The sequence below is a fragment of the Triticum urartu genome, unplaced genomic scaffold (assembly GCF_056163025.1).
Source record: "Triticum urartu cultivar PI428250 unplaced genomic scaffold, HENAU_Tu73 scaffold402, whole genome shotgun sequence".
Lineage (NCBI taxonomy): Eukaryota > Viridiplantae > Streptophyta > Magnoliopsida > Poales > Poaceae > Triticum > Triticum urartu.
In genome coordinates this window covers 13,330-25,734 of record NW_028260581.1, presented here as the reverse complement: position 1 = coordinate 25,734, position 12,405 = coordinate 13,330, and the positions used below count along the sequence as shown (strand labels likewise).

Genomic DNA, 12,405 nt, shown 5'->3' with positions numbered 1-12,405 from the left:
AGCGGAATACAAAATTAAGAAACGCAAAAAAATAAAGGGGAATCTCACCCCCTTCTTTATCATAAAGAAAAGATATATTTTAAAACTTCTTTAAAAAGAAAAAGAAGTGCCTCTATATTTATATTATAGATTTATCCACTTAGATGAATAAATATTATTAATGAATATGTATCACAATCCATCTCGAGGTATTTGGATCAATACCTATTCGGTGGATCTTTTTTTTTTTTTTCTCTGCCAGGAACCAGATTTGAACTGGTGACACGAGGATTTTCAGTCCTCTGCTCTACCAACTGAGCTATCCTGACCTTTTCTTGTGCATCATCCTAGTAGAGTATTTGTATCTATGTCAATTAAAAGGACTAAAAATTAATTAAAGTATTTCAAATTTTAAATTTGAAAATGGGGGGGGTAGTCCTATGCATTGTGCATGGTTTACTTAAATAAAACTTAAAAATAGAGTGAATAACCAAGATTTCTTGCCGATACTCTAATAAAAAAGAAATCTATTCAATGAATAGGATAAGATCCATTGAGTTCTCTTCGCATTCCTTTGTGAAAGAGTAGAATGAGAAAGCTAATGAATCTTAAACCCATTGCATTGATAAAAAGAAAAAAAAGTGCATTGATAAAAAGAAAAAAAAAAAGAGGATAAATAATAATAATATAGTATAGTTAGGGAATAAAAGAGGATTTGGGGATAGAGGGACTTGAACCCTCACAACTTATAAAGTCGACGGATTTTCCTTTTACTAGAAATTTCATTGTTGTCAGTATTGACATGTAGAATGGGACTCTCTCTTTGTCCTCGTCCGATTAATCCACTTTTTTAAAGATCTCGAAAACTTTGAATTTTAATTGAAGAATTTGATTATTCAATATTCGATTGGAGTGGATTCACAATAATGAAAAAAAAAAATTATGATATGAGTTTTTTATTTCATAATCATTATCATTTCTAATTTCATTTTAAAAAAGATAAAGAACCTATATTATAATTAGAATATAATATGAGTTCTGTGATTAATCGTTTGCTATGTCAGTATCTATACGTGTTTATTAAATGTATAAGGTATAAAACCCCTCTTTCTCTAATTTAGAACTAGAAGGAATTCCACTAACAACACAACGTAATTAACTCGATTCGTTAGAACAGCTTCCATTGAGTCTCTGCACCTATCCTTTTCCTTTGTATTCTAGTTCGAGAACCCCTTGTTTTCTCAAAACACGGATTTGGCTCAGGATTGCCCTTTTTTAATTCCAGGGTTTCTCTGAATTTGGAAGTTACCACTTAGCAGGTTTCCATACCAAGGCTCAATACAATCAAGTCCGTAGCGTCTACCGATTTCGCCATATCCCCATTTCCCTCTTCTTTGAGACCAGGATTCCTTGTGTAATTTCATCCATCTCTTAGTTTTTTTTTTGAATCATTGAGTTCATCACTCAACGTAGTCTAGCAGTTCAGTTCGACTCTATTTGAGAGACCTCGCTTGCTTATTGCAATTCAGAATTGAATTGATTCTATCCTTGATGTATTTGCAATTCAATCCGAATCAATATATCCAAAAGTTTTTATCTCCCCCACCTCCCGTCTTACTTTTTTATAGTATTCAAAATTATACTATAACGCTTGATATTTATTCTTTTTTTCTAATCAGAATTAGCAATTTTATTTACTCTGACTCTATGTTCCCCTTAGTGAAATATTAATCCTCAAATTATTAACAAATAATAAAGTCTATAATGATCGAATGAAAATACCAATAAATTCTATAATTTTATTTTTTAATATCCTATAGTTAAGCATATCAAGCTAACTTTATCTTTAAGAAGTTTTAGTATTTTTTTATTTTTATAAGTATAACTTCAAATTTAGAACTAGTTAATAGCTAAGATTAATAACTAATATCTGAGATTTTACGGATTTCCTATACTATACCTATTTCTATTTGTTACACTATTTCCGTTATGTAAGCCCACTTAGCTCAGAGGTTAGAGCATCGCATTTGTAATGCGAGGGTCATCGGTTCAAATCCGATAGTCGGCTTTTTTTTCTCTATCGATGTTCTACGAACAAGAATCTCTTTTTTTCCGAATTAAATGGAGAATCCAGGATCTTTTATGTTTTTTACCTTACAATTTTGCTAGATACAAAACAATAAAATAAATAATATATATACAAAAAAAAAAGATTTTGATGAAATTCCATTTTTTGGGGTACTTTAGTTGATTTTACTCTGTTTATCCTGTAGTTTAATTCAGTTTTAATTTCGATGTATTCTGTAATGTAAATACAATGAAATTAATTGTGTAAAATGAAATTTCAATAAAATAAAAAAAGGAGTCTTCATGTCCCGTTATCGAGGACCTCGTTTAAAAAAAATACGCCGTCTGGGAGCTTTACCAGGACTCACTAGAAAAACACCTAAATCCGGAAGTAATCTTAAAAAAAAATTCAATTCTGGGAAAAAGGAGCAATATCGTATTCGTCTTCAAGAAAAACAGAAATTGCGTTTTCATTATGGTCTGACAGAACGACAATTACTTAGATATGTACATATCGCTGGAAAAGCAAAAAGGTCAACAGGCCAGGTTTTACTACAATTACTTGAAATGCGTTTGGATAATATCCTTTTTCGATTGGGTATGGCTTCAACCATTCCTGGGGCCCGCCAATTAGTCAACCATAGACATATTTTAGTTAATGGTCGTATAGTCAATATACCAAGTTTTCGTTGCAAACCCCGAGATATTATTACTACGAAAGATAACCAAAGATCAAAAGGTCTGGTTCAAAATTATATTGCTTCATCGGACCCGGGGAAATTGCCAAAGCATTTGGCGATTGACACGTTGGAATATAAAGGACTAGTAAATAAAATCCTAGATAGGAAGTGGGTCGGTCTCAAAATAAATGAGTTGTTAGTTGTAGAATATTACTCTCGTCAGACTTGAACTTAACGAAAAAAGGAAAGGTTCATAGAATTTTCTTCCCCTTCCCCTTTCCCCGAACTAAATCGCCCTAAGACCATTACCATTAATTTGTATTTTCCCATCAACTAGCTAAAATTGATTAACCCTAGGATTAGGATCCTTTTTTCTTTTTTCCTCTATGTGTATTTTACATACCACAGTAATTTGCTATAGAGAATTTCTAATTTCTATTAAATCAAAATAAGATAATATAAGATATTATATTATTGCTGGAAAAAATTGTTATTTGATTTGATACATTGTGATCCTTAACGTTGATGAATTAAGAAAAACGGAAAGAGAGGGATTCGAACCCTCGGTAAACAAAAGTCTACATAGCAGTTCCAATGCTACGCCTTGAACCGCTCGGCCATCTCTCCTACATAACTTATTATGGAAAATAAACTGAGTGAATAGCGAGTTTTCTTATTCCTGCAGTACAGGTACAACCGCAACCACTCGGGGGTTCCATAGTTCTATTGGAAAAATTCCTTTTGATCTAAGTGGAAGGATACAGGATTTTTTACTAGAAATTGCGCTCGCTATAAAATAAAAGTTTTAATTTGGGTTTTCCCGCAACTAAAGAAAAAGAAAATGGAAGAATTCTTCTTATTGCATAATAAAATAAAGAAACCTTAGAATTCCGTTTGCATAAGATACGCTACACCATACTATCGAAATCAAAAATAGGGTATGAGACAATTAATAACTTTGAAAACACGAAATAGTTGATAACATAAGTTGTTGTTCAGAAATAGGAAAGTGGAATGAAATCCAGTCTTAGTCAAATATTTCATATCTCTTCGTGTCCAAGCAGAAGGAAAAGGATACAATTTGAGCTGAGCGGAAAATCCATATCTCTCTTATCCATTTAAAGCATATGGATTTAGAGTAGAGCATATGGATCAATCTATTTATAATTATAAGAATCGAATGTGTTTGTTTTTATGTTATTTTGTGAAGGAATGAAAACAATTCTATATAGAATGGGTTGGGAATTATGCCTAGATCCCGTGGAAATGGAAATTTCATTGATAAGACCTCCTCAATTGTAGCCAATATTTTATTGCGAATAATTCCGACAACCTCAGGAGAAAAAAAGGCATTTACTTATTATAGAGATGGTGCGATTTGACTCTTTTTTTTGCTTTTTTTTAGCCCTACCTATACCTCAGTCTTACGAAAAAGAGAGGGGGGTTGGCATAGAGAGAACCAAATTTGTAAAGCAAACAAACCCACGCTTCGGGAAGGTGAGGCGAACTAACAATTCCTTCCGTCGTGTATCCTCGATTGATGCGGCTTCAGATACTTCAATTGTAGATTTGAGTATTGAGCGAAAGGTTACACCTACAGGATATGGTATGGTATGGATTACAGGCCAATCCTACTCTATTAGTATCCGTAGGCAGCATAGGGGAGAAAAGCACTACACCTAGAAATAGGAATCAACAAGAGAAAAACTTTGTTAGAAATTACCCCTTTCCTGATCGGTATCAGGGCTGGGAAGAATGGTTGGGATAACAAACAACCATCAGGTTTGTACTTTGGATACCCCTATAACCATCAAAGATCGTTGAAGTAGCTAATTCCTCTAAATAGGAGGCGTTGAGAACAAAGAAATTATTGGAGCTATCGTTTTCCTCTAGCATTACTAGAATTCATTGGTGTTAAGAAAAACCTCTTGTGGGAAGGTTGGCTAGAGATTTCTTGGAAAAATACCAGCCCCTTTCGGTTCATAATGAGACGGGACTAATTCTATTTTGATTCTATAGATTATTTCGCTTAGTACTATTATGTACAGAAGGGAGGAGCCGTATGAGATGAAAACCTCATGTACGGTTTTGGAACGGAGATTTTTTGAATAGAATGAACGACCGTAACGGATGTTGGCTCAATCCGAAGGAAATTATGCGGAAGCTTTGCAAAATTATTATGAAGCTACGCGACTAGAAATCGATCCCTATGATCGAAGTTATATACTCTATAACATAGGCCTTATACACACAAGCAATGGAGAGCATACAAAGGCTTTGGAATATTATTTCCGGGCACTAGAACGAAACCCCTTCTTACCGCAAGCTTTTAATAATATGGCCGTGATCTGTCATTACGTGCGACTATCTCCACTATAGAAAGAAAAAAAAAAAGAGAGGATCAAATTTTCTAGTAAATACTAGAAAAAAAGGGCTTTCTACATAGGGATCGTAAAAACAACGATTTTTCCCTATCAGCTGTAGGAAGGAAGGACACTTCACGAGAATCAAAAAACGAAGAAAGTATGGCCTATACTACTACTCTATGGATAAAGTTTCTCAAATTGATAGAGAAAGCACCGTAAAGATCAATTAGTGAGCGACTGGGTCGATACAACTAAAAAAAACTGCTTACTTATCCCATGATATGGGGCAAAATTTAGGAATCCGCTTATGTAATAGAGCCGATCCACTAAGGGATTAAGCAGCGGTGTAGTATCAGATCCCAAAGATAGTAAGTTCTTTTTTCTTTCTTATGGAAAAAAGTCTTTTTCAAGGATTCTATAGAGATTTCATATATGAAACCGGGATAGTTACCTCTCAGAAAATTTGAACGAAGGCTCTATATCTATCTATGCTTCATTCTTCTGAAGGTGGGAAAAAAGATCAAACTGATTATTGATAAAAATTAGGGTTTGAAACTTAGGTAATTAATTTCTTCTGCTTAACCCAAGAACAAATTGGATCGATTTTTGATAAATCGAATTCAGTTAAGATAGGGGAAATTCAGATAGCAATTTCTGAGCCGTATGAGGTAGGAAACTCTCAAGTACGGTTCTAAGGGAAGGAACTTCCTATTCCGACCGAGGAGAACAGGCCATTCTACAGGGTGATTCGGAAATTGCGGAAGCTTGGTTTGATCAAGCTGCTGAATATTGGAAACAAGCTATAGCGCTTACTCCGGGAAATTATATTGAAGCACAGAACTGGTTGAAGATTACGAAGCGCTTTGAATTTGAATAAGACCATGCTCCTTCTTTTTCATAAAATGGGTGGTTTGGTTGTTGATCCATTAATCAAATAAATTAGGTCGTAAGATCGAATCAAGAATTTCATTATATCCATTTCTTATACCTTCTATTTTATATGATATTTCATAAGAATAAACCATAGGGATAGGGTCTAGAATAGAAGTAATAAAGTGAATAAAAAGAGGGGGCAATCTAAATATTGCTAATATATTAGGACCATCTTATTAATAATTCTAATGAGTTATCTTGGAATTTAGAATCAAATAAAAAACCCTATATTATGCTCAAGGAAAGTAGATATAGATAGGAGCTTATGCCCTCAAAAAAAATACACTAGTTTCTTAAATTAAAAATAAAAAAGATTTTTTTCTTACGTCGAGAAATATTTGTTTTTCAAGATAAACAATGTCCGTTAGGCACCTAATCTTTATGTCATAATAGACCCGAACACTTGCCTCGGATTGACTTCAATATATAATTGCTCCAGTGAATAACTAAAAAAAAAATAGAAGGATGGTAGATAGTAAAGAAAAGAACTAATCACAATATCTATCTTTCAAAATCTATCTTTCAAAATCTATCTTTCAAAATATATATCTTTCAAAGATTCACTAAAAAGACAGTTGGCGGGTCTCTTTGTATGTCTTGTCCGGAAAGAGGAGGACTTAATGATTATTCGTTCGCCGGAACCAGAAGTAAAAATTGTTGTGGATAGGGATCCTGTAAAAACATCTTTTGAGGAATGGGCCAGACCCGGCCATTTCTCAAGAACACTAGCTAAGGGCCCTGATACTACCACTTGGATCTGGAACCTACATGCTGATGCTCACGATTTCGATAGTCATACTGGTGATTTGGAGGAGATTTCTCGAAAAGTCTTTAGTGCTCATTTCGGGCAACTTTCCATTATCTTTCTTTGGTTGAGTGGCATGTACTTTCATGGCGCCCGTTTTTCCAATTATGAAGCATGGCTAAGTGATCCTACTCACATTGGACCCAGTGCTCAGGTAGTTTGGCCTATAGTAGGGCAAGAAATATTGAATGGTGATGTAGGCGGGGGTTTCCGAGGAATCCAAATAACCTCTGGTTTTTTTCAGCTTTGGCGAGCATCTGGAATAACTAGTGAATTACAACTCTATTGTACTGCAATTGGTGCATTGATTTTTGCAGCGTTAATGCTTTTTGCTGGTTGGTTCCATTATCACAAAGCCGCTCCCAAATTGGCCTGGTTCCAAGATGTAGAATCCATGTTGAATCACCACTTAGCGGGATTATTAGGACTTGGGTCTCTTTCTTGGGCGGGGCACCAAATTCATGTATCTTTACCAATTAACCAATTTCTTGACGCTGGGGTGGATCCTAAAGAGATACCACTTCCTCATGAATTTATCTTGAATCGGGACCTTTTGGCTCAACTTTATCCTAGTTTTGCCGAAGGAGCAACCCCTTTTTTCACTTTAAATTGGTCCAAATACGCAGAATTTCTGACTTTTCGCGGAGGACTAGATCCAGTAACCGGTGGTCTCTGGCTGACCGATATTGCGCACCATCATTTAGCTATTGCTATTCTTTTCCTAATCGCAGGTCATATGTATAGGACCAATTGGGGTATTGGCCATGGACTTAAAGATATTTTGGAGGCTCACAAGGGCCCATTTACAGGACAAGGCCATAAGGGTCTTTATGAAATCTTAACAACGTCATGGCATGCTCAATTATCTCTTAACCTAGCTATGCTAGGCTCTACAACCATTGTTGTAGCTCATCATATGTATTCTATGCCTCCCTATCCATACCTAGCTACTGACTATGGTACACAACTTTCCTTGTTCACACACCACATGTGGATTGGCGGATTTCTAATAGTCGGTGCTGCTGCACATGCAGCAATTTTTATGGTAAGAGACTATGATCCAACTACTCGATACAACGATCTATTAGATCGCGTCCTTAGACACCGCGATGCAATCATATCCCACCTTAACTGGGTATGTATATTTCTAGGTTTTCACAGTTTTGGCTTGTACATTCATAATGATACCATGAGTGCTTTAGGCCGTCCACAAGATATGTTTTCGGATACTGCCATACAATTACAACCTATCTTTGCTCAATGGGTACAAAATATCCATGCTACTGCGCCTGGCGTAACAGCTCCTGGTGCAACAACAAGTACTAGCTTAACGTGGGGAGGCGGCGAGTTAGTAGCAGTAGGTGGCAAAGTGGCTTTGTTACCTATTCCATTAGGAACCGCAGATTTTTTAGTCCATCACATTCATGCATTTACCATACATGTGACTGTATTAATACTTTTGAAAGGTGTTTTATTTGCTCGGAGTTCCCGTTTGATACCCGATAAAGCAAATCTAGGTTTTCGCTTTCCTTGCGATGGGCCTGGCCGAGGGGGAACATGTCAAGTATCCGCCTGGGATCATGTTTTCTTAGGTTTATTCTGGATGTACAATGCAATTTCGGTAGTCATTTTCCATTTCAGTTGGAAAATGCAGTCGGATGTTTGGGGTACTATAAGTGATCAAGGGGTGGTAACTCATATTACAGGGGGAAACTTTGCACAGAGTTCCATTACGATTAATGGGTGGCTTCGAGATTTCTTGTGGGCACAGGCATCGCAAGTCATTCAGTCTTATGGTTCTTCATTATCTGCATATGGTCTTTTTTTCTTAGGTGCTCATTTTGTCTGGGCCTTCAGTTTAATGTTTTTATTCAGCGGCCGTGGTTATTGGCAAGAACTCATTGAATCTATCGTTTGGGCTCATAACAAATTAAAAGTTGCTCCTGCTACTCAGCCTAGAGCCTTGAGCATTATACAAGGACGCGCTGTAGGAGTAACCCATTACCTTCTGGGTGGAATTGCCACGACATGGGCATTCTTCTTAGCGAGAATTATTGCAGTAGGATAGTGGCTAGGAGGATTTGAAAGGCATTATGGAATTAAGATTTCCCAGGTTTAGCCAAGGCTTAGCTCAGGACCCCACTACTCGTCGTATTTGGTTTGGTATTGCTACCGCACATGATTTCGAAAGTCATGATGATATTACTGAAGAACGTCTTTATCAGAACATTTTTGCTTCTCACTTTGGGCAATTAGCAATAATCTTTCTATGGACGTCCGGAAATCTGTTTCATGTAGCTTGGCAAGGAAATTTTGAATCATGGATACAGGATCCTTTACACGTAAGACCTATTGCTCATGCGATTTGGGATCCTCATTTTGGTCAACCCGCTGTGGAAGCCTTTACTCGAGGAGGTGCTGCTGGTCCAGTGAATATTGCTTATTCTGGAGTTTATCAGTGGTGGTATACAATAGGATTACGCACCAATGAGGATCTTTATACTGGAGCTCTTTTTCTATTATTTCTTTCTACGCTGTCCTTAATAGCGGGTTGGTTACATCTACAACCCAAATGGAAACCAAGCCTTTCGTGGTTCAAAAACGCGGAATCTCGTCTCAATCATCATTTGTCAGGACTTTTCGGGGTAAGTTCTTTGGCTTGGACAGGACATTTAGTTCATGTTGCTATTCCCGCATCCAGGGGGGAGTACGTTCGATGGAATAATTTCTTAGATGTATTACCCTATCCCCAGGGGTTGGGACCCCTTTTGACGGGTCAATGGAATCTTTATGCCCAAAACCCTGATTCGAGTAATCATTTATTTGGTACCGCTCAAGGAGCGGGAACTGCCATTCTAACTCTTCTTGGGGGATTCCATCCACAAACACAAAGTTTGTGGCTGACCGATATGGCTCACCATCATTTAGCTATTGCATTTATTTTTCTCATTGCCGGTCACATGTATCGAACTAACTTCGGAATTGGGCACAGTATTAAAGATCTTTTAGAAGCGCATACTCCTCCGGGGGGTCGATTAGGGCGTGGGCATAAGGGCCTTTATGACACAATCAACAATTCGATTCATTTTCAGTTAGGTCTTGCTCTAGCTTCTTTAGGGGTTATTACTTCCTTAGTAGCTCAACATATGTACTCTTTACCTCCTTATGCATTCATAGCACAAGACTTTACTACTCAAGCTGCTTTATATACTCATCACCAATATATTGCAGGGTTCATCATGACAGGGGCTTTTGCTCATGGAGCTATTTTTTTCATTAGGGATTACAATCCGGAACAGAATGAGGATAATGTATTGGCAAGAATGTTAGACCATAAAGAAGCTATCATATCTCATTTAAGTTGGGCTAGCCTCTTTCTAGGATTCCATACCTTGGGCCTTTATGTTCATAACGACGTCATGCTTGCTTTTGGTACTCCAGAAAAGCAAATCTTGATCGAACCTATATTTGCCCAATGGATACAATCTGCTCATGGCAAGACGACATATGGGTTCGATATACTCTTATCTTCAACGAATGGCCCCGCTTTCAATGCGGGTCGAAGCCTATGGTTGCCCGGATGGTTGAATGCTGTTAATGAGAATAGTAATTCGCTTTTCTTAACAATAGGACCTGGGGATTTCTTGGTTCATCATGCTATTGCTCTAGGTTTGCATACAACTACATTGATTTTAGTAAAGGGCGCTTTAGATGCACGCGGTTCCAAATTAATGCCAGATAAAAAGGATTTTGGATATAGTTTTCCTTGTGACGGCCCAGGGCGCGGCGGTACTTGTGATATTTCTGCTTGGGACGCATTTTATTTGGCAGTTTTCTGGATGTTAAATACCATTGGGTGGGTTACTTTTTATTGGCATTGGAAACATATCACATTATGGCAGGGCAACGTTTCACAATTTAATGAATCCTCCACTTATTTGATGGGATGGTTAAGAGATTACCTATGGTTAAACTCTTCACAACTTATCAATGGATATAATCCTTTTGGGATGAATAGTTTATCGGTATGGGCGTGGATGTTCTTATTTGGACATCTTGTTTGGGCTACTGGATTTATGTTCTTAATTTCCTGGCGGGGGTATTGGCAGGAATTAATTGAGACTTTAGCATGGGCTCATGAACGCACACCTTTAGCTAATTTAATTCGCTGGAGAGATAAGCCCGTGGCTCTTTCCATTGTGCAAGCAAGATTGGTTGGATTAGCTCACTTTTCCGTGGGTTATATATTCACTTATGCAGCTTTCTTGATTGCCTCAACATCAGGCAAGTTTGGTTAATTTAGTTTGTTTTTTTGTACTGTATCAGCACCTAGTTCATTACTCTTGATAGAGAGGGAGGATCTGCCTTTTTAGATTTCTTTTTCTATTTATTTTTCCATCTAGGATTAGAACCGTATACTTGGTAATAATAGCAACGACACATTATGGCAAAAAAAAGTTTGATTCAGAGGGAGAAGAAGCGGCAGAAATTAGAACAGAAATATCATTTGATTCGTCAATCTTTAAAAAAAAAGATAAGAAGCAAAGTTTCTCCCTTGAGTTTGAGTGAAAAAACGAAAATGCGAGAAAAATTGCAATCCCTACCGCGTAATAGTGCACCTACACGCCTTCATCGACGTTGTTTTTTGACCGGAAGACCTAGAGCTAACTATCGACATTTTGGGCTATCCGGACACGTACTTCGAGAAATGGTTTATGAATGTTTGTTACCGGGTGCAACAAGATCCAGTTGGTAAGGATAAAATACCCTTTCGTATTTGTATGGATTTCTGGAATTGATAATCATAGAGGAGCCCTCTTTACCATTCTGTATAAATGGACTATTCTATTTGTATAGATATTGGTAGAGGGGCGTATCCAACCCTCTTTTATCCACTAGTTACCCCTCTTTAGTTTAAGAGTATAGAGCAGTTTGGTAGCTCATAAGGCTCATAACCTTGGGGTTGCGGGTTCGATTCCCACTACCGCCTCCATACTCCTTCTTTATGATATATGCATGATATAATATATACATCATGCATTTGTATCTGGATTTTTTGATTTCCTAAAAGAGTTTTGGTCTAACAGTTTTTTCTCGGAAGAAGCAAAAAAATAAAAGAAAGAATAAAATATGAAAGAAAAGCGTCCATTGTCTAATGGATAGGACAGAGGTCTTCTAAACCTTTGGTATAGGTTCAAATCCTATTGGACGCAATCTTATTTCTATCTATTCTTTAAATAACTATACTAAACTAAAAACAAAGAAAACTTTTTTGCATGATTCAAATGAAAAAGCTTTCTCAACGATTCCTATTCTACTAACAAGAGTAGACATGCAAAATTTATTTGTTACTGAAGAGAAAACCGTTCCAGCTGTTCCTGAATAGCTTCCTTCAAAAGGATTTCCGCTTGCTCGGTGAATGTCTTGCTAGAAGATATAATTTCTTGGAATTGAGGTTTAGTATCTTTTAGATGTTTACGTAACTCATCCAGAAATTTATTTACCTGTTCAATTTCTAACGAATCAAGATATCCTCTTGTTCCGGTATAAATAGTAGCTATCTGCTCTTCCACTG

At 36.8% G+C, this 12,405-nt stretch overlaps 4 non-coding genes across 4 annotated transcripts; 2 read left to right on the top strand and 2 right to left on the bottom strand.

Moving 5' to 3' along the window:
• Positions 1 to 235: 235 nt before the first annotated feature.
• TRNAF-GAA (transfer RNA phenylalanine (anticodon GAA)) lies at positions 236 to 308 on the bottom strand. The gene has a single exon. It is a non-coding gene; the product is annotated as a tRNA-Phe (tRNA).
• Positions 309 to 1,974: 1,666 nt separating this feature from the next.
• On the top strand, positions 1,975 to 2,047 carry TRNAT-UGU (transfer RNA threonine (anticodon UGU)). Its single transcript has one exon. It is a non-coding gene; the product is annotated as a tRNA-Thr (tRNA).
• Positions 2,048 to 3,266: 1,219 nt separating this feature from the next.
• TRNAS-GGA (transfer RNA serine (anticodon GGA)) lies at positions 3,267 to 3,353 on the bottom strand. The gene has a single exon. It is a non-coding gene; the product is annotated as a tRNA-Ser (tRNA).
• An 8,618-nt stretch (positions 3,354 to 11,971) lies between these two features.
• Positions 11,972 to 12,043, top strand: TRNAR-UCU (transfer RNA arginine (anticodon UCU)). The gene has a single exon. It is a non-coding gene; the product is annotated as a tRNA-Arg (tRNA).
• The last annotated feature ends 362 nt before the right edge of the window (positions 12,044 to 12,405 follow it).